We start from the raw sequence: 24,974 nt of genomic DNA on the forward strand, positions 1-24,974 counted from the left end.
TTTGTGACAGTACTTCCCAATATCTGTATGTTTTTTGTTGATTGACAAAGACAAAAACAGGGAAAAAGGAAGATTTCTATTTACTAATAACTCAATAATTTTTGAAGCTAGAGTTTCTATTTGAGAGCACTGGATGGAGGTTGGAATGGGAATGACAGGACTCATCTGTCCCTAAATGGACGTCTAGTGCTAGAACCAAGACAATGTAGGCTATTTATCATATCTACACAGCACTGATAGATGTGGCAAGATCCAGGGGAGACCTGTGTCCTTTTTGAGATGCAGATGCAGAGCAAGTGGCATATCCTGGAGTATTGGAAATGGTGTTTTTTTGGGGCAGCTAAATCAGGCCTCAGCAGTATTGCTCAAAGTATCTTCTCCTCTCATTCTTGACTGGGAAGCAGCACTAATGACACTGAGACTACTACTTCTTTTCTCTGGCACTTTTTCTCTCTCTCCTTACTAATGGAGCCACTAATGGTGGTTTTAGTCCTGCAGTAATTATTACTCTGACCTGAAGCACAAGCTCATTGAGTGAAGTCAACTGGTAATGACTTTCAGTCACAAGTGATTTGAATGATTTTGAACCAATGACCCAGCTGCTGAGGTGAAAGTAGTTATAATTATTCCTCTGAGCAATTTTATTTCCTCTGATTTAGTTTGGTTTACTATTCTTCTCACAGTTTAATAAAAGAAACAAGAGTTGTGTGTCTGAAGGCAAGCCAAAATTAATAGTTATTTAATCTTTTCACCTCTGTCTACATATGAAATGGAGTTGCTTGAGCTAACAGAGATCTGAGGTAGTGAATCCATCTACCGCAGCACTACATGCAGCTGAATGCATCCCACTACTGAATGCCAGTGAATGTGTGTCCAGATCTGCTCGGTTGAAGTCTGCAAGAAGACCAGTTGCAATGTTGCCACTCGCTGTTTCAGGACTTTGGTAGTTCAAGTGTCTCTTCTCTATGCTCTATTTCACTGTGTAGACACATAGCCTGTAATTTTGCCTGTGCTATCTTATGTCATAAGTCCTGCCCCACTTTTGAACCCATTTATTTTAGTAATGTATCAGGTCCTGCTGCACAAGGCGCAGACTTCTCATGTTGACTGAAACCAGCTCTGACAGCCTGGTGTCATCTCATGTTTGGCCTGTTTCAATTGACAAGTTATTTGTCAACCTGGCAGTGGCCATAGTGCTTGTGTTTGTGGATTTCTGTGATGCTAGTGTTCAAAGACTGAGGACTAAAAACAGCTAAGATACCTGTTTTTCAAAGATGGGAAAGACTGGAATTCTAAAGCTGCAGGATTTTCTTCTAGAAAGGCATTATTATAGAAAGGTTTAGAGGTGTTTTTTTCCCCTTGCCCTTCAGCACCTCATAAACTAGAGGCTACTGTGCATGAACACTACTGTAAAAAGCACTGGCTAAGGGGTACAGATTGAAAATTTTGTAGATTGTTAGAAATTTACATGAACAGATAGACATTGTTCTTTCCAAGGGACAAACCATCAGCTTCCATCAGTGTTACTTTACGTTTGGAAGATATAGTTTCTTTCTGGCTTGTGAAGTTCTTTTTGACATCCTTTCTGGCTTGTGAAGCTGTACAACTGCTTGTAATGCATTTTCCTGGCTTTCAGAGGAGTTTTTCATTGTTTGTTGCAATCAGATTTTAAACCGTTAGTGTCAGAAACTGTCAACATTCATAGAGTTTTTAACTCTGGTAAGTTTTAGACAGGTTTTTCAGATAAAGCACTGATACCACAAATGTAGACTCAAATGTAATCTCATTATGCTTAGTTGGAGACAATCTGCAATGATAATTCATTGTATTGCTTTGCTTTTTATTAATTTGAATAATACATAAGGATTTAGCTTTGGTTTGCTTTCTTTCTTTTTTTTTTTCTTTTTCTTTTACATTTAGGTAAGCAGATCCATACAGTTAACAAAAAGTGAACTTTAGCCATTTGCCAACATGAACAATGAGGGTGTTAATGAGGTCAAATTTGCCTACAATAAAACAGCTCAACGATGCTGTCCAAACAAATCTAAGCCAGTGAACCAGTTTAGTGGTTCACATGAAGAAATCAGTGAATCAGATAAATGGAAGAGTATGTGAAACAGAAACTGGAGACCAGGGTTCTTCCACTGGGGCTGAGAATCATGCTCCCTTTTTCACACTCCTTGTCCTGCTAAACTTGAGGCTTTTTTCTACACAGTGGAACACCTTCAGTGGTAGAAATGAGAAACGTACTACATATTCCCTCAAATCAAAGTAATCTGTAGTTCTTTGGTGAAGGACAAGACCTATAGAGTTCCTCTATTTGAGACATATGGAGATCATCTACTGAAGAGAAGGATAGGCTTGAGCCTGTTATTTCAATGCTAAATGAGTGCCCAGAAAAGGCAGATAGTTTGAAACCTAACACCATAGACTAACTTTGTTTTACTTTTTATCTTAATTTTTTCTACTGTTCTATTGGACTTCATTCAATCTGCTGCCTTTTGGTACTGCTCTTGGGGTCTTTTCAAGAAAAGTAATTAAATTCACACATGTACCTGTTTGTGTATAGCACTCTAAGATTGGAGTTTTGTAAAGGATGCTTCTGTATTACCCCACCTCCTAAAAAACTTGTATTTTAAATAATTCAGCAAGCATCATCAGATTTTTTTTTTCTGCAAGTGGAAACAGTGCCTTTGCGATGGCCAATTGAAACAGGAAACTCATTGAAAGATTATATATGGAAATTGCTACCTACAGTGGATCCATTCACAATGTGTGTGTTTTTAAGGTTCTCTTTGAATATCATGTTGTAAAGGTGTCTTAACATGTATCCACATTTGTTTCCAGGATGAGGGATGGTCTGAAGTGAAAATGCAGTAGATTTTACAGAGCTTATTCCTGTTGCATGTCTTGCTGTGTAGTTTATGATAGCCTTGAAGTCTGTGAAGTCTACAAGTGTAGTCTATAAAATAAACTACAGCTCAGATGTCCATAATAAAGGATACATTAAAAAAAGATGTGGAATCTTGAGATTATAAAATGTTTACTTAATCTGTAAAAAATTCCTTGTGTTTTTACGCATTAGGAAAATTAGAGTAAGTTGGACTGTGTTCATTTTTCAGAGAAAATTACATGGTCCAAGGAAATTTCTTCTGAGTATTAACAAAAGCAGTTTTTGACTTTTGTAAATATTCATTAATATCAGAAGCATTTTAGGCTTCTTTCTCTTTCTTCTCTCTCTTTCTCTTTCTCTTTCTCTTTCTCTTTCTCTTTCTCTTTCTCTTTCTCTTTCTCTTTCTCTTTCTCTTTCTCTTTCTCTTTCTCTTTCTCTTTCTCTTTCTCTTTCTTTATGGTAAAGGTATTTGAAATACCCAAGTGCCAAAGGGCATAACTGACATTTCAAGCCCAACAAAGTTTTTGAATCAATTTCCTATCTTTGAAGTTCTGACTTCATATCTGTGTAGTTGTATATATAAATGTGTGTGTTTGTTCATGCCAACTAGAGTCAATATATTAAGGTGATTTGTCCTCTTCTCACCAATAGCTGGGAAAAAATTGTATTTACTTGACTTAGTCCATTATTCTAGCAAAGGTGCCGTAGGAAGGCATGCAGTTCATCATTGGAAGAATGGAAGAGGAGGAGAACAGAGGTGGTAGAAGAGTTGGACGAAGGAAATTTGAAAGCCAAGAGAAAGGTTGGAGGTAAAGAAGAAAGTGGCGAAGATGTGCACGTTAACTTTGCATACTTTTATTTCATTCAGAAAGCAGAATACTGACATGTAATGCTTTTTATTTTATACTACAATCATAATTTGGGACTTTTCCAGTTCTTAAATTTATCTAAATGTTTTGAAAAATTAAACTTGTAATATTTTGAGGAAAATATATCAGAAACAATTTATCCAATGTAAAGTTATTTTACAGTTTAATTGTCTCCATGCCTGTGAATTAAATAGGCCAAGATTCTCCCCAGAGGGGATTTTTATTGTGAATCTGACTGCCTAATCCATTTTAAATTGGCAGTTTATAACTGACACTTCATTAAATTGCAACTTCTGCTAGAGTGTGCTGCTAGAGTTGGTGCTTCAAGTTGGTTAGCTGGGACCTGATCCTTACTTACACAAGTAATATTACAAAGGTATCACTGATTGCATATGTGAGGTCTCAAGGTCTACAGAATAATATATTTTGATTAGTTCAATAATTATCTGTAAATGTTGCTGCTCTTTTATGTGTGACTCTGCTTTGGATTTAACTGTAATTCTGTACATGTATTACTTCATTAACAGTCACAATAAACTGTGCAGCTGGAGCGAGATAATTGCATCTGTGGGGCATAGCAACATGGAAGATGGATATGCCAATTCCCTGAGGTTGTGATCAGTCTATAGGAACCATTCCCTTGAGTCTTCTCTTGGAATTAATGTAAGTCTTTACTGTAGGGAAGACTCAGCATAATGAAAAATTTGTATTTGCAGTTCAAAAACTTTTCTAAAAGTTAGGTGACAAGTGGGGGTGGGAGGGATGGCAAAATAATTTAACTCCTTACACACCACACTTCCTTGTGCCAGAAAGTACAACAAAGGACAAATTGTTCTAATGAAACGTCTACTGATTTCTGCTAAGGATGCTATGTGCCTGTGAATGTGCCTATCCAGTCTTAAGAGTCTTGCTAACAACCTGCCTCTCAAGTTCCTCCATCTGAAGATTGGACATTCTCACAGGCAAATATAAAAGAACAATATTTGTTCCCATTTGGTATCAGTGGAAATGCACAGACTGACAGACCAGATTGCATAGAAGGATAATATGAAGATACTTCATGGGTTTGCTTATTCTTCTTGATTTTGTAACTGAAATGGAGATAAATTTGCAATTAGTTCAGGAGGACAAACAATTCTGGCTGAGATGTTGCTATCACTACACTACCAAAGCAAAGGGTTGTTTGCTGGAAAAAAGTTAGAATATTGTAGAATATCTTCACTTGGAAGGGACCTATGAGTATCCTGACTCCAGACAGGGCAACCTAAAAGTTAAGCCTTGTATCTAAGAGTGCTGTCTGAACATTTCTTGAACACTAACAGGCTTGGAGCCATGACTACTTCCCTGGGGAGCTTGTTTAAGTGCTAGACCACCCTCTCAGTGAAAACTTTTTCCCAATATCCAGTCTGAACTTCCACTGATGCAGTTTTAAGTAATTCCTTTGTATTCTATTACTGGGCACAAGAAAGAAGAGTTTAGCACCTCTCTCTCCACTCCCCCTCATGAGAAAGATGTAGACACCAATGAAGACACCCCTCAGCCTCCTCTTTTCTAAGCTGAACAAAGCAAATATCCCCAGCTGCTTCTAAAAAGTCATACTCCCTAGTCCTTTCAGCATCTTCTTGCATGGAGCATTGGACACATTCTAACATTTCTACATCCTTCTTATACTATGGAGCCCCAAACTGCAGTTAGTACTTCAGGTAAGACCACACCAATGCAGAGTATAGTGAGGCAATCACTTCTTTTGACTACCTAGATATACAGTTGGCCCTTTAGGCCAGTCAGGGCAAATTATTGACTCATATAGAGCTTACCATCAACCAAACCTACAATCACAATATTAATAATCTGTCCACCAGCTTCCACGGCAGTTGTCACCCATCCTTCAATAGCATGAAGCAAGAGTAAACACGAAGTTCAAACTGACTGCAGAGCCTGTCTCCCAAGATCATTCAGCAATACATTAGAAATAAGCACATAATGCAATAAACACACAGACTCCAGGGATTTATTTAGGTTCATTGATGATGTTGCTTACTGAGGGGACTAGCTCAGAGAACAACTCCAAGCAAATTATCAACTCTGTGTGTTCTGTTTATGGCATCTGCAAAAAATGTATAACCTGGTCATAAACAATAGCTCAGCAGCAGTGGAAAGAGTAAAAAACACTGAAATACAAGAATAAGAAGGTTATGAGGATTGTCCTTGTAGTTTTAGTAAACAGAGGTCTGCACTGGGATTTTTCTTTTATGATTTCCTGAGTGTGCTGGGATACTTGCCAATTCTAATGTTTTTTGAGAGATATGAGAATTTTTTAACTAAATGTTCAGGTGACAAGAGGTTAGGGTAGAAATGTATTTCTTTCCAGATTTTGCAAAGAAGACAGAGAAGAATCCTATTAATATTACAGAAGGAGTGAACACTTTACGAAGGCAGAGAGGAAACTTTGGCTAGCAAATGCAAGAATTCCTGAGAGGACAGAAAGAATTCAAATCTTTGAAAAGGTTCTTCATTATTAGAGGAGATTTTGTTAGTAGAATACTTGGAACTGTGCACATAGCAGCCCTATGCTTTAGGCCTCATGGAAGTCATGTATAAGTCAAGAAAAATATTTCAGTTTATTTAATCTTTTTACAGCTCCATAAAGAAAGTTCAGATTTGTTGAAAATTATTTATTTTTTTACAGTCTGTTGAAGGATTTATTCTCACTTTTCTCTTTATCAGGAAGAATGCTTCACCAAAAAGTCATGTTTGTACATATCCAGGGGACAGGACAAACAAGCACAGTTTATACTCGATAATGTATGCAGGTAAACTATGTTTGTAACCTCTTCATCTGCAGCAATTGCTGACAGCCTTCACCACAATATTAAGTTGGGAGTTTTTTGTTTATTTTCTTTGGATCCATTCATTTATAAACAGTTCTCAAAAACAGAGCTTCAAATGCCAAGTTTCCCTTTTGGCTTCCATGCCTTCTATGAAATGTAGCCTTTCTGAACTTATGCTTCATTACCTTGAAGGTGTATGAAGGCAAATCCCTGGAAGTTTGGACAAGCACTAGTTTATTCCAGAATCTCTCTCTTTCTCATAAACTTCTCACACGATGCACAAATATTCCCAGAACTGCAAAAAAGATTCAGTTCAGCTGGAGTTGTTTGTATCAGATACTGTTTTGAGAGATGGGAGCTGTTGATATGATATTTGATTATGTTTCTTCATATGTGGATGGCTTCGGCCTCATGTTCATTGGAGTCTAAAAGACGTATCATATTCTTTACTTCCAAGATATCTACTGGTTCACTGTTCTTGAGGAATTTCATTCCATTAGGTCTGTGGGTTTTTAATACCTGGTTTCCTGGTGGCATTATATAGCAATCACCTTCGCTTCATATGAAATTACTTTACAGGCTTGGTCTTTTGATTTTTCTCACATCATTTCACTAAAGCACAGCATAGATTTTTACTTATCTCAGCATAAACGTCAATGCTACATGATTATCTTACTAAAATGAGCAGTTGCAGTTAAGAAAATAGGGAAAGAGAGGGACATTATAATAACAACTGCACAGATGGCTCAATATGGCGTGGTACCCACCATCACACTCTTAACACACAGCTTTCTCTCTACTGGTTACTTGTTCTGGGAATGACTGGCAATTTGGCTTTGGCTAAAAGTCTTCCCTTCTCAGTGAAAAACCAAAAAGAATACAAAATCAATTTTGTACTCCACACTGTCACCACCAAAGGCCTGTGTAGTATTTTTCTTTATGTTGAAAAATGTAACAAAATGTATCTCTTTTTCTTGAGGCAGCATTAGAGAGAAGACTCTCTACTAGATGTTTTGAAAGCAAGTTCCTAAAACTGTTAATTGTTCCTTTCCAAATTCTGATATAGTTCAGTGCCAGAGTTTTCTAAGCCATTTCACAGAATCACAGAATATGTCAAGTTGGAAAGGACCTGCAAGTCCAACCCTTAGCCCTGCACAGGAGTCACACCATGTGCCTGAGAGTATTGTCCAAATGCTTCTTGAACTCTCTCAGGCTTGGTGCTGTGACCATTTCCCTGGGGAGCCTGTTCCACTGCCCAGCCACCCTCTGAGTGAAGAATCTTTTTCTAATATCCAACTTAAACCTCCCTTGACACAACTTCAGGTCATTCCCTTGGGTCCTGTCACTGGTCCCCACAGAGACGAGATGAGTGCCTGCCCCTCCTCTTCCCATCACGAGGAAGTTGTAACTGCAATGAGGTCTCCCCTCAGTCTCCTCTTCTCCAGCCACTCCTCATAAGGTTTCCCCTCAAGGCCCATTCACCATCTTTGTTGCCCTCCTTTAAACACTCTGTAACAGCTTAATATCTTGTATTGTGGTGCCCAAAATGGCACACAATATTCAAGGTGAGGCCACACCAATGCAGAGCAGAGCGGGACAATCCCCTCCCTTGCCCAGCTGGTGATGCTTCGCCTGGTGTCCCTCAGGACATGCTTGGAACTCCAGGCTGCCAGGCCACTGCTGACTCATATTCATATTCAACTTGCTGTCGACCAGAACCCTCAGGTCCCTTTCCGTGGCACTGCTTTCCAGCATCTCATTCCCCAGTCTGTACATGCATCCAGGGTTGCCCCATCCCAGGGGCAGGATTTGGTACTTTGTTGATTTTCATATGGTTGGTGACTGCCCAGTCCTCTTATTTGTCCAGGTCTCTCTGTAGGGCCTCCCTGTCTTTGAGAGAGTCAACAGCTCCTCTCAGTTTTGTACCATCTGCAAACTTGCTTAGCATCCCTACCAGTTCTATGTCCAAGTCATTTATGAAGTTGTTGAAGAGCACAGAGCCTAAGATGGAGCCCTGTGGAACCCCACTAGTGACAGGTCACCAGACTGATGTTCCCCCATTCACTATTACCCTCTGTGCTTCACCCATGACCAGTTGCTCACTCACCACGTGATGTGTTTATCCAGCTGTGTGCTGAACATTTTTTCATGAAGGATCCTGTGAGAGACAGTATCAAAAAAATTGCATCAGATGGCTTCCCTTATCACCTAGGTGGGTTACATTGTCATAAAAGGAAATCAAGTTGGACAAGCAGAACTTTCCTCTCCTGAAGCTATGCTGGCTCTGACTAATGACTGTGTTGTCTTTTAAGTGTTTTTCAGTACTGCCCAGAATGATCTCCATAACTTTACCAGGCACTGAAGTAAGACTGACAGGCCTGCAATTTCTGAGGCCTCCTTCTTCCCCTTCTTGAAAATTGGGACAACATATATCAGCTTCCAGTCAGCTGGGACCTCTCTGGATTCCCAAGACTACTCAAAAATCAACGAGAGAGGTTTTGCAATGACATAAGCTAGCTCTCATTTCTTATGGTGTTTATTTCTTGTTAAGGTTGTCTCTTCTTTTTCTTGCCTTCTGCCAAACTGGTTCACCATTGGTACTGACTAGCCTTATGTGTGTAGAGTGCTCAGTGTAAGAATCTGGCTTTCAGGAAAGAACAGGTTATTCCAAAGGGAAAAAAAAAATCAGGTGGTTAAACTATGCAGACACTAATGACTGAATGTCATAAACTCTGACAGTTGAATGTTCTGGCATGAATGATTTATCTCAGCCTCTTGCACAATACTGAGGTACTTGTATAAAATTAGATATTGTATTAGCAGTCCAAAGTTTAAGCACTGTGTATAACGCCAGTGATAGCTGAACAACCTCTTTACAATTCAGTGTTTATTTGGAAAATAGAGAGCTTGTCAAAAACATCAGAAAAAAGGAATGCAAAGTTTTTGTTATGGACTTTATAGTCATGATGGTTAACAAATCAATTAACGCGTTAATATGTTAGTAATTCCTATCTGAATAGATCTGCCTTAATAATTGTTGCAAGACATCATTCATTTGTATTGCTCCAGAGAACATACACTGTTTGAACTGTGTTCATTAATTCCTTTCCATTTCACACATAAATATGGCACTTGACATGCTGTCCTTGGTGATGTATAATAGCAATTTGCTGCTGACCTCAAGGTCACTTTCTTTTTGAGTGTGCTACGAGCTGAGATTTTGGGAAGCCTGTATGAATGATTATGGTAGAACTGGTGCTCTACAATAACCCCTGTTGCTACGTGATAAACAGTTAATTACTTCTGAGGCAATCTTGTATTCTAAAAATACAGACCTTTTAAAAGTGTATTTGCTGTGCCCCATGTATGCCAAACTTTATTCCATGAACTGGAAGGAGATATTTGCCTATATCCTTATATACCAAAGCGCTTCATAACCAGTTCAGCCTACTGTTTACAGATTAAAAAAAATTTATTATTGTTTGTGTCTTGCTTCCAAGGTCCTGAGTCTCATAAGTGAGTAGGCTCAGACTAAGGACTGGCTGAGAGAGACTGGCGGGAAGGCAACTGAAAACCCTCCACTGGAGAAAAAGAATTCTTTATTGTAAAATGGAGACTATTATAACAGTTTTAATAAAAAATAAGACTATGGCATAGAGCATTTAACCCTCATATTCACAATTCAGTAAATGCTGCAAAACCCTTAACGTGAATTTGTAAGCTACAGAGTTTTAAGTGTGGTAGAGAGGAAAAATAAACTCTGTTGCGGGGCCTGGAGTGGTGGCTGGCAGCCCTGTCCCAAAGAACATTCTAAATACAAAGCAGGAAGAGGGTAGAGATATTTGTTCCCTTCTCAAAGGCTGGTCAGTACACATACTGGTTGCAATTTCTACCTATTCATAAGAAAAAAGAAACGAATAAGGCAAATGTCTGGTTTGAAAACTCAAAGAGCTACGAACAGTGGGTGATGTTATTAATTATTTGATCCTATCAGTATAAAAAATGCTAAGGAGCAGGAGAAAATCCCATTTTCTCATTTTTACTGAGAATCATGTACATTGATGTCTAAGTCTTATCTTTGTGACAGAGATGAAATTAAACAGTAGTTACAAGAGCTGTCAAAGGAAAAACAATAAAAAGATAAATGAGAAGGCTTCAGCAACAGCCTCCAGAAGCATCCCACAAAAGAAAAAGTTGGATTTTTTTGGTTTAGGTCACTATGACCCATTAATCAACTCTATACTTGCCTTCAGTTTTGCAGTTACTCCCTGCAGTGCACTCATCACGTCTGAATGGCCTTTCCTTAGCCTTTCTGATGGTTTCCCAGAAGCACTTGGAGCAAACACTGATGGTTTGCCTAAATCTCAGATGAGAAAGTCCTCTGACATCTGAGAAAGGCTTCCTAAGGATCATCCTCAAACTGCATTGCTCAGGACTCAGAGAAAGAGTACTGCAAACTATTTAGAAGCATGAGCTCAGCTGATATGCATCCACCAATGTCCATCTGGGTAGGCTTAGTGGTTTTCTCTGTAGTTCTACTAATTCAAATTTGTGTGATTTGAAAACTTTTAAGCTATGAACTCTCTTTTTCCATGTGCATTTCAAGCCTTTTGTATTTTCAGATATTTCCTGAACTATCTGATCATCTTGGATTTGTGCAATGAGGCTGAAAGCTGCTAGAGTGGGATTGGGATAGGGATTTTTCTAGCTATATTTTTAATTATGGTGATTATCACAATGCCAATATTCTAGTAGCGTGGAATTGGATTTATAATGCCTGACCTCAGTATGCTTCAGGCTGTGAACATGAAGTCTTTTTTGACTGTGGATGTGTTAAACTAGCAGTATAAAAGGCTGTAATTGATGATATTGTGGTTTTCCATGTATTTCTCCAAACCAAAATAAAATCTAACTTTCCAGAGAAAGCTGCATGGTGCTGCTTTCTCCTCAGAGGTTACACTAGGAACAGTGTGAGGGAAGAATTCTGTTTCTAAGGATAAAGAGCTGAAAACTGACCCAAAGAAGAAAAGGCAGTCTTCCCTTCTTGAAAACCAGACTTCTGTTATCAGAATGACTCCACGCTTCTTGCTGTTGCCAGATGTTTTGCATTATTATGGCTATATCCCAGAAGCCTTTCCATTTCCTACCATGTCTGCTCTACCAAGCTCTAGGCTTTCTTTGTTTTTATAGGATCTTACTCTCACTCTTTGCACATTACATGGACTGCTTATGATTGAGCTATTCCTTGACCTAATACGACTGATGTAGGACAGTCAGAAGAGGTTACATACTTGCCTGAAATGAAGGTTAAATACCTGAAATGAGGGACTGTGACTGTTAGACTCCCAGAACAGAAGACTTTTCATTCTAGACATTTCATCTCAGCTTTTTTTATAAAGTGAGGGTCAAGATGCAATCTGTAGAACAGATGATGCATGCAGCCTCTAACCTGTTACTGATGATGAATATAAGAAGAACAAAATGTCTTCAGGAACTTAAAAGAATGGTAAGCCACTATGATAAAAAAAAATGTAGAAAGGTCAGAAGGGGTAGGGTCAACAATCTACATCTTCCTTCCACCCTCCTTTTTCTGATTACCTGCTCAACAGATTTACCTTTTGTGCTTATTTTGGGAATCTCTAAAAAAAAGACTGTCATAGAAATGGAGATGTGAAATGCAAAAGAACAGGGCAGAAACAGGATCATGGTACAAAAGAAAGGGATGGGACTTTTTCAAACCACTCATTCACCAGCGAGGAACACTGATCAGGAAGCTGGAGAAGGTTATTCACTTCTGCCTTTTTATTTTTGTTCTCTTTCATTCACTCCAGATTTGCTTCTCTCACGGCATTTTAAATCAAAACTGTCTTGTCTGGGGAATTCAAGCAAAATTCAAGGATTAATTGGTCTACAAAAAATATGCTTTTTGACAAAATTGTTTGAAGAGAGACAAAAGTTTCCCATGCTGCAGCTCTTAACTGTGCTACAGCAGAGGAACAGGAGAGTGTAAGTAATTGTTTGTGTATAAATCATATACAATGTGAATCAGTGTTACATACAACCATAGGCGCAGACACCACAATTGAAACATACATGATTTGATAATTTTTTCTACTGTTGGACAGGTATCAATAATATTTATAGGTGAAAAAGAAGGAACTATATTTGTTTTCTAGCATTACATACCACAAGTCCACTTTTTCCTTTTGTCCCAAGCTGGTTTCCATAAACCAAAATGTTCATTCTCAATTTGCAGTAAGAAGAATTAAGAATTCATATTGGGGTTTTATGTTCTCAAGTGCTATGGTCTAATATTTCATTCTACCACCAGTTTTCAGATTAAGGAAGAAGATAGTTCTTTAGGAAAGTGATTGGTCCAGTAGTAACATACAAGATGTCTTTACAGGGAACATGAGGACTATTTAGAAAGATGGTAATGGTAGAAAATGTGAATTAGCATAACAATTTGTTTTCCCCATTCTTGTTTATGTTCTTGGTGTTAAGCTCCCAAGGTGAAGGAAATCAAGTCTTTCTGAATTAAGCATTATTATTTCTGCCAGACAATGAGAATGGTTTCTCTGCACGGTAAAAGATACCTTCTGAAAGGAGAGAAAATTATTTTTTAGTTGCCTATATATTTCCTGGCAACTCTACTTAAGGAAGCTTGTGTGTTGCTGAGATATCCTTTGACCTGGTCTAAAAAGTCAAACAATCTTCCCAGGTCTTGTTCAACATGAAGACACAGAAAATTCTCAAACTACTGAAGAGCAAAACTCCTGGGAATGTGTAGGCAGCTATAAATTTGAGGCTACTCTATTGTAAAAACAAACTAAGCAAAGCAGAAAATCCAACAACACGCCCACCCCCCCCTTCCAAAAAATCCAAACTGCATTCAAATGAAGATATTGTGAAGTACTAGTACTTGCTTGCATCTGGAAATATTCAAGTCCTTCACAGTCTTCAAATGAAGATTTTTTGCTGTGTTTTCTCCCTCCCAGTTTTGAGAGAGTCCTCCATCTGAGCATCTTCTCGAGATGTGGTGCCGTAGATCTATTTGAGAATTCTCAGAGAACTTTGTGGAAAAGTGAAACCTCTTCCATCCTTTTCAGCATGGTCCTGGTGCTGCTGGATCCCCAAAACCAAAGTCCTGAGGTGAGCAGGATGAAAGACATTGTCCTTTATAGACAATTAAAAGCAAGATGATTGCACAGGGTTTCCTTGCAAGTTGCTTGCAGACATTTTCCCTGAATTCCTGACTGCCATTTCAAGTCCCCTCCAAAAAGACTTTACAGTCTTTGTGCAAGACTACAAAACAAGAGGGCACGAGCAAGCATTCCAGCATGAATGTTGATGGACAATTACAATATTTTTTTTATTGTTTACTCCCACTTGAGAATTGAAATTTAGGAGAATAAAAGTTAAAATTACCTCTCAGTGGGCCATGCATACCTTCTCTTTATCATTCCTCTTTCAAATCAGTTCCAGGGTGGGCAGCCTGCTGGCCCCAGATGGTTTGCTGAGCCACTCACATCTGGCTCTTCTTAAGGGAATTACTCTCAATGAGCTGAGCACCTGGGAAATCAGAAGGGAATACCTGAGTAATATCTTCATTTCTTCATCCACTAATATAGGAGATGTGACATATGAGACTCTGTAGTATTAGGAAAGCTAGCAAGCATTCATGTTCTTCAGTGCCATGGCATGAACGGCCAGGTCACTTACTTGGATACATCAGGACTCTGCTCCTGCAGATTCAGCAGCAGTGAGACCATACTAGTGTGGATTTCCTCTTTTATTAGGAATTTATCTTTCCCATTGACAGTTCTGAGCAAATATCTAAATATTTTTAATGCAGTGCAGCATTTTTTCTGCCACTCTTGTGAAATACACTCCAGGGAAGGGCTTCATCAATTTTGCGGAGTAATCACAGCACAGACAAATCACTGACAGAAGGAGAACAGTTTTCAATTTGCCAAAATGTGGACTTTAATAAGTGTTTTCACTGATGAAGAGGCTTTGAAAAGACATGGTCTTGTGAGCACCGCAGCCAGAGCAAGGAACTAGATTCTATTTCAGTCATGTGTAGAATGCAAACAACTTCAAATCTAAATCCAATCAAATTAAAATAGTATTAGCCGCTTATCTAAGGGGTTCTTCACTTACATTCTTCTGAGGTTTGACTACTTATACTACAGGGTATTTGCAGCTCCCAGGGTGACCTTGGTTGGGCAACTCATTAAGCATCTGTGTCTCAGTTTTCCCATCACTACAAATGAAGATAATAACATTTACCTACCGCACTGAGACTCAGTAAGACTTAATTAGATAACATTTCCAAAACATTCTGAAACTCTGTTAAGATCAGAGAATGACAGAATGGTTTGATCTTCGATTGCTGAATGCTACCAAATTAAGGCATGGGTGGTATCTCTGGCATGAGCAGCGTGATGAAGGAAGATGTTCTACTTCTGACTTGGATATCAATGTCTTATTGCAGTAGGCTTGTCTGCAGATGGTAGCAGTTCGCATATGATACCATATAGTTATATACCTGTAATGCCATCCTTAGTGCATTATGTATTACACGCTTGATGCTATTTTTGTGCTGATTTCGTGTTGCTGTAATTCTATCAATTTCAGCAAAAAGCGTCAGGTTGTACAGTCTCTGTGTATGGTTTGCATTCAGCCTTTTAGGATTCATTTTTTGCCTTTATGGGAGCAAGTCTTTTTTGTTTTCACTTTTTCTGTTCTGGGTTACCATGCATCAGTGTCTTTGGTTGTTACTCTTACTATGGTGGATGGCAATTGCTATTATTAGTGTTTGTTGCTGGCGTATCTGGCAGAAATGCAAATGGAAAGCCAGGCTCTGGAAGGCTGAAATGTCTGAATTAGTTGTTCTTTTGAAGCATGCTTCCAGTTTTCCATAGAATCAGATTTTGCTTCTATTTTTATTCTGCTTGCACAGACACAAACCCTTTGACTAGTCTCTTAAAACTTTAACAACACTTACTAAACCCATCAGTCTGCTTTGTGCTTTACATCAGATGAGAAGTGTTGAAACTCTGGCAATCTTCAGAAATTCCACACCATGTTTGTCCTTGCTCTTGCAGTCCGTGACAGTTCTGGCAATGGCCCCAAAAGCCATCAAAAATCACTCTTTCACTTGGATTATTAAAACTATCAAAGACCTCTGTAAATACAGCTTGGATCTCTTTCTTCTGCAAAACCAGACATGTTAAAATGGGTGAAATAGCTGTCATTGGCTATAAACTGGATGGAGAAGAAAATTATTAGAAAGCACCAGTCCAGTGGTGCGTGGACTCAGCCATCTGCTACAGGGACAGTGAGCTTTGCAGGCAAGAAAAGAAGGATATTTTCTGCTTTCCCTCAGATTTGTGACTTGCCACAGTGCCAGTGCATAATGTTCAGATCCTCCTGTAGCCTTTCTTACTGTGCCATTTCTGAGCAAAATGTGGGATTTTTGTGTTATGAGAGAAAACTTTCTGGTGCATTTCCTGAATTCATTTATGACCTTCATGGATTCAAAGCTGTGAACGAACAACTCCCCACTTACCTTCTGCAGGAGCAGCACTTATAACTCTGATAAAACCAGCTTAGTTAATAGGTAGGATTTAGATCAACTAGCCATTTCTTCAAGTGGCTCAGGATGTACTCATTCTTTAAAACTTCGTAAGTGGATTCAGTGCAGAATAACCAAAACAAAAACCAAGGACTGTCAAACTGGTGTGAGAGGTATACTAATATTTGCCTTTCTTGAACTTCTCCGTTGTCTTGCATCTAAGAAAACCATCACTTGTAAAGTCCACTTTCCTCTCATTATGAATATAATCCTTGCTCAAGTGCCTTAGCCTTTGAAATGTTAATGATCTTCTATTAGCAGCCCTGTAGAATGACCTTATCTGTTGTAGTTATCACACTGTTGTTGTGCTGTTATTCTTAACATTCTACACCTGAAAATCCTGCAAGTACTCAAGGCTGGGTTGGATGGGGCTCTGATCAACCTGGTATAATGGAAGGCGTCCCTGCCCATGGTGGAGAGGTTGGAACTAGATGATCTTTAAGATCCCTTCCAACTCAAACTGTGCTATGAGTTTATGATTCTAGGATTTTTATGACAGGTTTCTCATGTGAAGCAATTGCCACATTTTCATAGTAGTTTTGAAGCTAGTAGTTCACATGAGAGGAAATATAAGACTTGCTGAATTACAGTGTAGATAATAATAGTTTGAATAATCAACATGAACTACTCAGTGATATGCATGAACAAAGATGGGCATCACCTCCAGCTGATTAGAATGTCCTCCAGTCAGTGGTGTTAGTGAGAACAGTCATGAGGGATCCTGATGAAAAGTATCCAGGGCTGTGTGAAAAGCCTGGTGAAAGACCACGATGAACTTTTCTAATTCTTGGTGTCAACCTCGAAGTCAGTGTATGCAACTAGTTAAAGACCTCATAAATAAAATCTTGTGCAGGTAAGGCTATCTCAACATTCTTTTTGTCATGCTATACCAATATATGCTAAGGTAGGGTTGAAGCCCAGGATGTTTCAGCTATTGGTGCGAGTCACTCTTTTGTTGAGAAAGTCAGACAGCATTAAGCCTCGGATACCATTAATCCTTCAAAACAGGAAGCTCAGCCCAGTAAGTGAGCTTCAGCATCTGCTGATGCAAGAAGGGAACCACCTTGGTAAAAATGCCATGATCAAGTCTGTGGTTGTGCTTGAGAGTGATCTCTAGGATAAATATGGTTACTCTCAGTGTTAGAGAAGTAGGAATAATCCAAGTGAGGGAGCATTATAGAGCTAGCAAATTGCATAGTCCAACCAGATTAATTCAGAATGTTTTTCCCTTACTTACTTTGAGGAAGAACACCTTCCGGGTAAGTCTCTGGCGCTGATAAGCATTTCAACATGTTGGATAAATTTAATCAAGGAGGATTTGTCCTTCTTAATGGTTGCTTTCAGAGTTTCAGGTGCACATCTACGTTCAGGACTAATCAGTAATCAGCTGGCAGGCCTGTATAGGTAACCCAAGGCATACAGTAAAATAATTGAAGTTCCATTGTAATTTAAAACTGGGGACTCTGTCCTCACAAATTTTAGGATTGAATTCTACTTTTTTTCTGTCAGTGTTTGCTAATGTAGTAGGCAGAATGGAACTGTGGGGTTTGTGTTGATTAGGTCTATCCAAAAGCTTACCAGTCTACTTTATGATGAAGAGCTGGCTGACTTCAAAATAGAAAAGTATGTGCATCCAAATGTCCACAGCTACTGACACAAGAAGGGTAGGTGATTTTGACTCTATGAGTCCTGGCACTGTACCCTGCCTACACGTGACTTACAGAATCAACATAGCCTCTGTTTCTATTTCCATGTTAGCCCATTCATTATTTCTTATGCTGATATCCAAAATATTCAGTTGGGTTATCAGTCCTATTTACCAAATAGTTTTAAATAAAGTGCTTTTCAATATCCCAGTGCAGAATGGGACTGCAATCCCTTTGTGGTTTCACAGAAATTTCAGTTAGCTTCAGATCTGAACCTCCCTTGCATCACCATACTATGGCTAGGAAAATCATTAATTTTTCTCATTTATTTTCTGCTTAATAGCAGACATGCTGATGATTAGATGATCCTTATTTAAGTAAAGAAAAAGGATGAGTGTCACTTTTGGAGTTACTCTTCTTGTGTTTTATTCACTTTAAATGTCTCTTCTTCTCCCAGAATGAAAATCAAGCAGGCAGGCAAGCAAGACACCCAGATGCCAGCTGAGCATCTCTGGGGTTTTTGTTCTTTTCATCTTCTGGTTAGCACAATTGAAACAATGTTCACTACAAGTCTCAGTGAAGCGAGCCTATCTGCTTGGATTAGCCCAAGCCTGATCTACCATGCTAATAACAGTTGTCTTTTCACTTCATTGCCATTATTGCAGCATCTTGTGCTTTTTACATATTTTTGCTTATGGAATATTGAATTTCAGTACGCAGTCTTCTGCAAGAAAAACAGGCAGATAAGACAGCAAAATACAAACTCTGAAAGTAGACTAAATGGGAGACAGGCAGCAGATGTTTCCAAATATACAGATATGTTGGATTTTTGTTTGCATTTAGAAATGTATTAGGAAACTAGCCATTTCTTGTCTTATTTGTAAGCAATTTTCTGCTGACAGATTTTCATTTGCATTCATCAATGTTATTTAGAGTATATATTTTTACTCAGTTTGGGGCATTATTATTGCAGATCACTCTACTCCCCTTCATGAAAAATACTCTGAGAGGATTCTTCTGTCTGAAAATTTTGTAAACCAGCTGCCCTAAAAGCCACCCTTGTGAACTTCCTCACTCAACTGATTTTTGGAGTCAATCTCAAAGTATTGTCCATGAACAGACTTCCTCTATAGCTTGTAAAAATAGGATTATTCATTACATTAATTGACATGTAATTACCTCGCAAAACTGGATGCTTTGAATCTGTTCTCTGGGCCATTCATAATATCTGGGAGACTCACGAAGTAATGTGTCTGAAAGACAAAAAAGACTAATACAGGAACATAAAAACCACCTATAGGCACTTTTCTTTCCGTAGCATGGAATATTATAGACAGGACTTCTGCTGCCTCGAAAAAAAAAGTCAGAAATTTAACTTGAAAATAGTCTGCAATCTTGCTGTCTTTGCAATAAGTATGTTTTCCAATTGTCCCAATCTACAGCAAATGATACATTACTGTCACTCAAGCTGACAGCAGAGGGATGCTGTCACCAGTAATAACAATTGCCACCAGCCAGGTAGCAACAGTACAGTCATTAAACCTCCACTGCTGTAACTGTGTGAGAATGGATGGCTTGAGGTTTTCTTGATCAAATGTCAGGATTTAAGATAACAATAATAATTATTTCGTATAGGAAGGCAATAATGCACCCATTAGAAAAATGTTTGGTTTTTTTTTTTTCCCCAAAGAAGACAATGCCAGAAGGCCAAAAGGAATTTTTTTTTTTTTTAAATCTGTAACATAAGTAACTTAAATAAAGACAGAGACCAAGCATAAAAAGATGAAGAAGCTGTGGTAGACCCGGCAAGAAAATAAAGGATCACACTGAACCATTTAACTCTACAAGCTCAAGTACACTGAGCTGTGTTTGCAATAACAGCATGACCCCTTCCTCATTGATTTTTTTGAGCTAACAGTCCTAAATGCCCTCTTTAAGGTAAATAGAAGCCTGAAAGAGAAAAATTATCATACTTTAAAAGAAAAGGTCAAAAAAATGGATTGTTTCTGTTTGATTTTTTCCCCTTTAAAATCATGTCTAAATTCAGTAATAATGAAAAAAAGAAATCCATACAAGTATCAGTCAGCACAGAGTCTGCAGCTACTCTAAACTCAGGTCTTCTGACAGCATTTGTAATGAATTCCCAGTTTTCATCTACTAGGAGACAAAGGATGAGGGTATTTTACCCAATCTCTGTTGCCTGGTGTATAAATGCAAGCAAATATTCTTTCAAGGTTTCTCTTTGAGGGTCACTTTACCATAAACTTTTTCTGTTACTAGAAGCCAAAACAAAAACAAAAAAAAGGAAAGGCTTTCTTGCAGATATTTCACATTTCCAACTTACTGTGGCAGTGGTGGAACTCTCCATCCCAAACCTCTTGAGAGACCCACACAAGCTCACTCATGCTCTCTCCCTCTCCTCATAGCTCTAAAGTGATATTCCCTCCTAGTCTGATTTACACTGACCATACATAATACACAGATAATCACCCAGTCATGTAACAAAAGCCCTTGCTTATGAGACAAGGCAAAACTGTGTCCTAAGCCTTTCTGCGTGTTCTTACAGCAACAGACAGCAGACAGGCACAATCCTCAAAGCCGTGACTTACTTCACAGTTTTAAAACTTGCTGGAGTAAGGTTTGGGGATTTTTTTGTCACTTTGAGGAGCTCTGTGAGAACTTGGAGGCTGACATTTCTTTTGGATCTTCCAGTTGAGTCAAATGGCTGTATATTGAAGAAAACATACTGATTGTACCAGGTGTTGCCAAACCTCTTCCTTGTCATTTCTACTGTGGAAGGGAGGCTGGGAGCAATTATGTGAAAGCGGGGAGGGACTGGACTTTCAATTTCTTGCTGCTTCTTACTATCTTTGCCGCAGAAAATGAGGCATGAGCCAGAACCACTGCAAAGCTAAATGGTTTACCTTGAGGTCCTGTGCACATTTGCTCTATTTTAATCTGATTTTACCTTAGCACACTGTCTTGCACATAAACCATTCTCTGGCATACTTTCCATTGCATGACGAGCCACAGTTCTCCTGTCTGGTCAGTCTGGAGATGTAGGGTCTGGCTTAAGACCAGCAGATTAATTTCTACTCTTATTTTGGGAACACAACTGCTTACCTATCATTGGTGAGGGGATGCCTCAGGAAGGCTTAGAGCATCTTCCTTGGATGCTATTCAGTTAGTCAGCACACAGCTTCTGCAGCTGCCTGCCTGACAGTGACTTTCTGTATAGCCTGAAGGTGGAAATAAACAACATCTAAGAACTATAAGACATGGAAGAAAATAAAACTTACTTAATATGTGTTTTTCCTGTAGATTCATTCCTCTTTCTGTTCTCTGTCTGAACAAAGTGAAGGTCAGCGTCTGAGCAAGATCGATTCGCAGCTCTGTGAAAGACTCCTGTGCCAAATAACAAACAACACATCTTCGGAAGTGCGAAAAGCTGAAGGCTTCGCTCTCCAAGGTGGTACGTGCATCCACTGCACTGCTTAACAACTTCAACAGAGCCGGCTAGAGATGAGGATTTTGCAAAATGAGATCATGACACAAACACAAACCAGTGGACATGAGGTGGTTTAGTAATCCAGATATTTACCTGCTCTAATCACTGGGCTTCTGATTGTTCCTGATCTCTTTTGACAATATATAGAATAAAAAGTGTTTTTCAGATTATAGTCCAACAGGGGTACTAATTCATATTTGAAATACCTGTATGTGAAAACCCTAACCGAGGTATTTTCAGAAGCACCTCCCCCCTTTTTTCTGCTACTTTCTGAGACTGAAAATATGAAAATACCATGAATGTCATAAATTGTCCATTAACATCTAATGGAAGGTTGTGGGAAATAAATGAAAACGAACAGAAGATAAATGAACTTTAATTAGGCCTTAAAAAGGCTCTGTTTACATGTGGCCAAACAGTTTACTGATGCCAGCTTTTAACTGACATGACAATGTTGTTTTCTCTTTTCCAGGTTGTTTACTCTTGTACAAACAGATCAGAAATCCTCCTAGCAGCTCTGGAGAGGAGACTTAATTTATTGGAAGTGTGGGAGGACTTCACCCTCTGTGCAAGCATGTGCCACTGCCTGTCTCTCTTCAGCAGGGTGCAGCTTTAAGACTGGAAATAAGGTGAAGCAGTGGATTTACTCTAAAGATTTGCCTCTGCCTGATGTGGTGCTGCTGAGGCTGGGGACACATACCCTGTTTCAGCAAAGTTATTTGAGAGTTTGTCACTCCCAGAAGGTGGAGAGCTACTTGTCGCCACCCACCTACTGGATCCTCCTTGGATCTACCTATTACACTCCTTATGTAGTTGGTCACTAATTTATCTAGATAGTATGAGCCAGACAGCTCAAGGAAATTAATCATCTCGTATTTTCATGGCGAGCAGATTGGCTCAGCTGATCAGCACAGAGTCCTCCAGCCAAGAGTAACAACAAATAACTGAGTGTGTGCAAGGGAGGGTGAGCTCTTCACTCAGCACAGCCAGGAACTGCTGAGGATATGTCACAGGCAAATGCAGTCTCCTCTGGTGGTGCAGGGAAAATACTTCTAGTGTTTCAGAATCAAGATTTCTATCCCTGGGGGGTGGGGGTGAGGGAGGGAGGGGGAACAGCTCACAATAAATATTTAGAAATAGTGTAGAAGCAATTCTCAGAAATGAGGAATTCTGACTGCTCCAAATATTTACTGTATTCTTCATACTGTTTTTCAGCTCCTTTAGGATCAAAGTCAGCACTGGGCATGAAATCTTGCTGTCTCTCATAGGCTAGCTGCAACTACAGGGATAGAGGTTATAACCATGAACAGAGGGTTGGGTTTTTCAGATGTCTGAAGCAAATGGGAAAAAACTTGTTTGTGACATTAATGCACTGAAAAGATAAGGAAGGTAACACAGTGTAACCAAAGTTTCACTTGAAAGCCCTGGGGCTGGATTAATAACCTTTCAAAGCAGGTTTCCAAATCTTTCCAATCACAGTTAATAAAAGTTGAACCATATGTCACGTCGGAAAGGAATACAAAGGACATGTAGCAAACATCTGGAAGAAGAGCTATAAGAAGGCAAAGCAAGACCACCAAGGAAAGTATACACATCAAGAGGCAGAGACAGATAAGCCTATGTCAAGGAACAAGTTTCAGGTACACTGGGAATAAATTCTCAACATACAGAGAGAAGGCCTAGAACACAAATACGCCAAGAAAAGCCAGTATCCAACAGTCCATTAAACAAGTATGACAGAAAGAAATGCTAGATTATTCTGAAAACAAAGGCAACATTACCAAGCCATAGGCAGCAGGTTTTCGGGTTTCAGGATCTCATTCATGATACTTCTAGACAGAAGTCTTCCTCTGCTTAACTTAATGCAATGTGTTGCATTGCATGTGCCCCAAGGCAAGTATGAGAAAATTCTGGATACCTGCATGGATGCTGTGTATACTCCACTCTCTGGAAAAGCAGGAGGTCAAGAAACAAAAAGGCAGGTCAGACTTGCAATCCATCTAGTTCACTCTGGTACCTTCCTCTATTATCAGCATTGGATGCTTCAAAAGGAGACTTGAGATGTGGGGAGCTGACAGACAGTGGGTAATCTCTCCTTCACAACATTGCTGGAAAGGATGGCATTGTTGTCCTTCCCTTACCAGCAGTAAGAGATTCTAAAACATCATTTAAATGAAATATAATGTGGCTTGTGATATCCACATTTTAATTGCTGGCATGAATCTCCTGTTGTCTTCCTATGGGACAATAGTCCTCAGTGACCTATCAGGTGAATTGCAATAATGACAAAGCAATGCAGAGCACACTAAATTTTTGCTGTTTATTGATTAACATCTCTGTTTAGAGAAAGGGAATAAGGTTCGTGAATATGTCATTGGTACTGTTCTGACCTGGGTAGCTGCAGGAATATAGGGTGGTATCTCTGGGCCTGAGCCTGCAGAAAACCAGCTTGGGATAGTGTAATGGAACCATTCCAGAACAGGACTGGGTCCTGGATAAGAGCCAAATTTGCTTTTCTTTTCATTTGCACTGGAGATACTGAAATTATTGGTATTTAGCAGTAGAGGATTGAGCAGGCCCTTGGGATGAGTGGAGGAATACGAGTGGTCTGAGGCATGGTTAAGCGTTGATGTAAGTATTTAGCCCTCCCTTTCCCTCTGAGTGAGATGAACAGCAGCCAGCTACAGATGTGAGCATCTGAAAATGAATCCTGTAAACTCAAAGAACTAAATCTAAGAACTAGGAACTTAATAATTTACAAAGAGTGCTTGTGAATAATTTAAACACTGCAAGAGAGCCATTCCCTGGCCTGAAATCAGTTAGTCTGGTTGCCTTTTTATACTCCTCAGGCTGGCAGCTCTTCCAGGCAGGAAGGTTGGCTGCTGTCTGTGCTTGTTCATCTCCCAGTGGAGTACAAGAGTTGGGAGGAAATAAAAATGATAAATCAATGGGGTCAGCCACTGACAAACAGCAACCACAAAAATAGAAAATTTTGCTGATTCAAGGGACCATAGACCTTATGGGAAGGAACAATCAGGGCAAGTTGAAATTTTTCCACTGATTACATGGCCAAATATGAGGCAAATTTCAGAAAGCTAAAATGTCACGTTGATGCCAATGAAATTATTTCCATGATAATACCAAGCCCTTTTCCAAAGTATGGGACACTATATACCAGAACCCTATGAATTCCTTCAGGTAAGAAGTTAAGGTGGTGTCATCCATTCTGTCCGTCTGGCTCTTGAGACAGACACTGCCTGTGGCATGGTGGTGTGTCAATAGAAGTAGGTACTGGACAGCAGAAAAACCAGCCCAAGAAGTTTTGAGTCTGGCAAAGTTTTAAGCAACCAAAAAAAATGGGGAAAAAAAGATGTCAGGAAATCTTAACTCAAGTCTTTGTTACTAGCATTTCCTGTAGTACTGTTTCTCTTTCCTCAGAACATCAGAGGTCACTTTTCTCAAAAACAAGCCTGCCTTTTTTTCTTACAGTTACAGGAGCACAGCAGTCATTGGACCTGGCCTCTTCCTTCCTTTCCTCCTGATCCCAGCAGTTAGAGCATCACAGAATACAAGTTTTTGCCTTTCTC

Source organism: Myiozetetes cayanensis, unplaced genomic scaffold (assembly GCF_022539395.1).
Source record: "Myiozetetes cayanensis isolate MyiCay16 unplaced genomic scaffold, myiCay2020 scf5-8, whole genome shotgun sequence".
NCBI classification, from domain to species: domain Eukaryota; kingdom Metazoa; phylum Chordata; class Aves; order Passeriformes; family Tyrannidae; genus Myiozetetes; species Myiozetetes cayanensis.